General features: G+C 52.5%; 1 non-coding gene across 1 annotated transcript in view; it reads left to right on the plus strand.

The window, feature by feature from the left end:
• The first annotated feature begins 3,799 nt into the window (after nucleotides 1-3,799).
• Nucleotides 3,800-5,000, plus strand: part of LOC126429263 (small subunit ribosomal RNA) — a 1,909-nt gene continuing 708 nt past the window's right edge. Inside the window, exon 1 of the ribosomal RNA XR_007576908.1 lies at nucleotides 3,800-5,000. This exon is cut by the window's right edge and continues 708 nt beyond it. This is a non-coding gene — a ribosomal RNA (small subunit ribosomal RNA).

The following is a 5,000-nucleotide window of genomic DNA, read 5'->3' on the forward strand; positions in this document are numbered from 1 at the left end:
CTATATCGTGCCTTAACCTAACCTATATCGTGCCTTAACCTAACCTAATTTGTGCCTTAACCTAACCTAATTTGTGCCTTAACCTAACCTAATTTGTGCCTTAACCTAACCTAATTTGTGCCTTAACCTAACCTAATTTGTGCCTTAACCTAACCTAATTTGTGCCTTAACCTAACCTAATTTGTGCCTTAACCTAACCTAATTTGTGCCGTAACCTAACCTAATTTGTGCCGTAACGTAACCCATGTTGTGCCGTAACGTAACCCATGTTGTGCCGTAACGTAACCCATGTTGTGCCGTAACGTAACCCATGTTGTGCCGTAACGTAACCCATGTTGTGCCGTAACGTAACCCATGTTGTGCCGTAACCTAACCCATGTTGTGCCTTAACCTAACCCATGTTGTGCCTTAACCTAACCCATGTTGTGCCTTAACCTAACCCATGTTGTGCCTTAACCTAACCCATGTTGTGCCTTAACCTAACCCATGTTGTGCCTTAACCTAACCCACGTTGTGCCTTAACCTAACCTACGTTGTGCCTTAACCTAACCCATGTTGTGCCTTAACCTAACCCATGTTGTGCCTTAACCTAACCCATGTTGTGCCTTAACCTAACCCATGTTGTGCCTTAACCTAACCCATGTTGTGCCTTAACCTAACCCATGTTGTGCCTTAACCTAACCCATGTTGTGCCTTAACCTAACCCATGTTGTGCCTTAACCTAACCCATGTTGTGCCTTAACCTAACCCACGTTGTGCCTTAACCTAACCCACGTTGTGCCTTAACCTAACCCACGTTGTGCCTTAACCTAACCCACGTTGTGCCTTAACCTAACCTACGTTGTGCCTTAACCTAACCCATGTTGTGCCTTAACCTAACCCATGTTGTGCCTTAACCTAATCCATGTTGTGCCTTAACCTAACCCATGTTGTGCCTTAACCTAACCCATGTTGTGCCTTAACCTAACCCATGGTGTGCCTTAACCTAACCCATGGTGTGCCTTAACCTAACCCATGGTGTGCCTTAACCTAACCCATGTTGTGCCTTAACCTAACCCATGTTGTGCCTTAACCTAACCCATGTTGTGCCTTAACCTAACCCATGTTGTGCCTTAACCTAACCCATGTTGTGCCTTAACCTAACCCATGTTGTGCCTTAACCTAACCCATGTTGTGCCTTAACCTAACCCATGTTGTGCCTTAACCTAACCCATGTTGTGCCTTAACCTAACCCATGTTGTGCCTTAACCTAACCCATGTTGTGCCTTAACCTAACCCATGTTGTGCCTTAACCTAACCCATGTTGTGCCTTAACCTAACCCATGTTGTGCCTTAACCTAACCCATGTTGTGCCTTAACCTAACCCATGTTGTGCCTTAACCTAACCCATGTTGTGCCTTAACCTAACCCATGTTGTGCCTTAACCTAACCCATGTTGTGCCTTAACCTAACCCATGTTGTGCCTTAACCTAACCCATGTTGTGCCTTAACCTAACCCATGTTGTGCCTTAACCTAACCCATGTTGTGCCTTAACCTAACCCATGTTGTGCCTTAACCTAACCCATGTTGTGCCTTAACCTAACCCATGTTGTGCCTTAACCTAACCCATGTTGTGCCTTAACCTAACCCATGTTGTGCCTTAACCTAACCCATGTTGTGCCTTAACCTAACCCATGTTGTGCCTTAACCTAACCCATGTTGTGCCTTAACCTAACCCATGTTGTGCCTTAACCTAACCCATGTTGTGCCTTAACCTAACCCATGTTGTGCCTTAACCTAACCCATGTTGTGCCTTAACCTAACCCATGTTGTGCCTTAACCTAACCCATGTTGTGCCTTAACCTAACCCATGTTGTGCCTTAACGTAACCCATGTTGTGCCTTAACGTAACCCATGTTGTGCCTTAACCTAACCTATAATGTGCCTTAACCTAACCTAAAGTGCGCCGTAACCTAAACTATATTGCGCCTTAACCTGACGCACGTTGTCGCTGAACCTGCTCTGTAATTGTTATGCAACCCGTTAAAGTAGTGTAGTGTTGCCTAACCGCAACCCTCGCAATATAGTTCGCTACTCGCACTGCCCGGTCCCCTGTGTATCGCGTCATGTTAAACACCTTGCAGGTGTTGCTGACTTTCCACATGCTCCTGCTATACACTGTAGTGTGGATAGCAGCAGGACGTACATGCCCCCCCCCCTTCCCCCCTGCCTTCGCAAGCTGGTCGGTGAGAAGTTTGCATGTTCAATGCCCTTCGCATGCCGACGTACTCAGCCTACGTTGTGGTACGGCCTGTCACCTGTCCGCCGATGTACGCAAAACCCACAAACTGTACTGCACATTGCTCCGTATGTACTGAATGATACATCGTGGCCCATGTGACCGTATGACGACAGCGCCTAGCAACGGCGGACCATACAGTCCAAATATTGTGCACGCAGCTACGTGTCGTCTCCCTATAAGAGCTGGATTGCAGTGTGGTACGCCATACAGACGTGTGGGAGGAACGGACGCCCTGGATGGCGATCAGCATGAGCAGTCTGTTGATGTAGTGGAGCGTGTATTCGGACGTAGTCGTCTCTTCTCACACACCGTGATAGCATGTTGCACCGCGTTCCACATCTGCGACATGCTGCAGAGGCGGGCTGACAGTCGTTCGCGCAATGGACACCGCATACGTACGGGGTCTACCTTCCACGTGTTCTCTAGGCGTGCACATGTTGTTGCGTCTATGTGGGCAGACGTAGTGTGTTGTGACACCTGACACAGGCATGCAATACTCGTTGCAAATGGCGATGGACGTGTACGTTTGCTGGTGACGTTACGCAAATGAACAACCGGTAACCCGTTGTGGTGCGGTTGTTCTCGCTAGAGGTGAATCAGTGTTGGCGACGATCGGTCGAGCTATTAACCGGTTGTTTCAGGGATACCCACCATGCCCACGAACGTGAAAGGGGACCCACCATGCCCACGAACGTGAAAGGGGATCTGGGTGTGAGGCGATACGCGGCGGTGGCTGGGTGGGACCGTCCCCGGCCGGTGAGGGGGGGCCGCCCGGCGTGCTGGCAGCGCGGTGCGTGGGCGCACGCGCTACAGCCGGCTGGTGGGGGCGGCCGGTGGCAGGCGCGCCGGCCGACGGACGCGGCAGGCGGCGCAGCTGCGCGCCGGCGCCCCCTGCTCGCGGCGCCTTGCGGCCAAAGTAGGTCCTCGCGGGCCCGGTGCGAAGCGCGGTGGCCATCTGCAGTGTGCTGGTCCGATTGAGGACTTTGTGCGCTGAGGATGCGCCGCCGCCCGGCGCTCGGCGCCGCGACGCCGTCTGCTGCTCGGTCGCCCCAGCGGTTCTCGCAGGTGGTTTGTATCGCAGCTGTGCGGACGTGTTGGCGCGTGCGCTGTGCTGGGAGAGTTCGCTTCGGCACCCAAGTAGGGCTTTTGTCCTTCTGTGGCGCTGGCGTTGGAGCTGCCGGTCACCGTAGGTGGCGCGTGTTGTCTCCCGCCGGCAATGCCACGACAGCACGCTCCCGGGCCTCTGTCGGCAGCGGCAAGCTCAGTTGGGAGCACGGGTGGTCGCACCTAAAGCGTCTACTCGCCTAACTCCGGGCGATTGCGCCTCTCTCGAACCCGACCAAGTACTTAGGACGGCGCTGCGCGCCGCCGGGACCTGAGAGGGTTTCGAGGTGTGTTGTGCAGGGGAGCTCAGCCTCCTCCTGTTTGCAGAATAATTGAGCGGACGCTTGCGTGTTCGCGCGGGCCCCCGGGACACACTCCCGGGCGGCCGGCTGCTCAGCTCTAGTTGACGCAGCTCCCTGGTTGATCCTGCCAGTAGTCATATGCTTGTCTCAAAGATTAAGCCATGCATGTCTCAGTACAAGCCGCATTAAGGTGAAACCGCGAATGGCTCATTAAATCAGTTATGGTTCCTTAGATCGTACCCACGTTACTTGGATAACTGTGGTAATTCTAGAGCTAATACATGCAAACAGAGTCCCGACCAGAGATGGAAGGGACGCTTTTATTAGATCAAAACCAATCGGTCGGCTCGTCCGGTCCGTTTGCCTTGGTGACTCTGAATAACTTAGGGCTGATCGCACGGTCCTCGTACCGGCGACGCATCTTTCAAATGTCTGCCTTATCAACTGTCGATGGTAGGTTCTGCGCCTACCATGGTTGTAACGGGTAACGGGGAATCAGGGTTCGATTCCGGAGAGGGAGCCTGAGAAACGGCTACCACATCCAAGGAAGGCAGCAGGCGCGCAAATTACCCACTCCCGGCACGGGGAGGTAGTGACGAAAAATAACGATACGGGACTCATCCGAGGCCCCGTAATCGGAATGAGTACACTTTAAATCCTTTAACGAGTATCTATTGGAGGGCAAGTCTGGTGCCAGCAGCCGCGGTAATTCCAGCTCCAATAGCGTATATTAAAGTTGTTGCGGTTAAAAAGCTCGTAGTTGGATTTGTGTCCCACGCTGTTGGTTCACCGCCCGTCGGTGTTTAACTGGCATGTATCGTGGGACGTCCTGCCGGTGGGGCGAGCCGAAGGCGTGCGACCGCCTCGTGCGTGCTCGTGCGTCCCGAGGCGGACCCCGTTGAAATCCTACCAGGGTGCTCTTTATTGAGTGTCTCGGTGGGCCGGCACGTTTACTTTGAACAAATTAGAGTGCTTAAAGCAGGCAAGCCCGCCTGAATACTGTGTGCATGGAATAATGGAATAGGACCTCGGTTCTATTTTGTTGGTTTTCGGAACCCGAGGTAATGATTAATAGGGACAGGCGGGGGCATTCGTATTGCGACGTTAGAGGTGAAATTCTTGGATCGTCGCAAGACGAACAGAAGCGAAAGCATTTGCCAAGTATGTTTTCATTAATCAAGAACGAAAGTTAGAGGTTCGAAGGCGATCAGATACCGCCCTAGTTCTAACCATAAACGATGCCAGCCAGCGATCCGCCGCAGTTCCTCCGATGACTCGGCGGGCAGCCTCCGGGAAACCAAAGCTTTTGGGT

This window comes from Schistocerca serialis, unplaced genomic scaffold (assembly GCF_023864345.2).
Source record: "Schistocerca serialis cubense isolate TAMUIC-IGC-003099 unplaced genomic scaffold, iqSchSeri2.2 HiC_scaffold_1014, whole genome shotgun sequence".
NCBI classification, from domain to species: Eukaryota; Metazoa; Arthropoda; class Insecta; order Orthoptera; family Acrididae; genus Schistocerca; species Schistocerca serialis.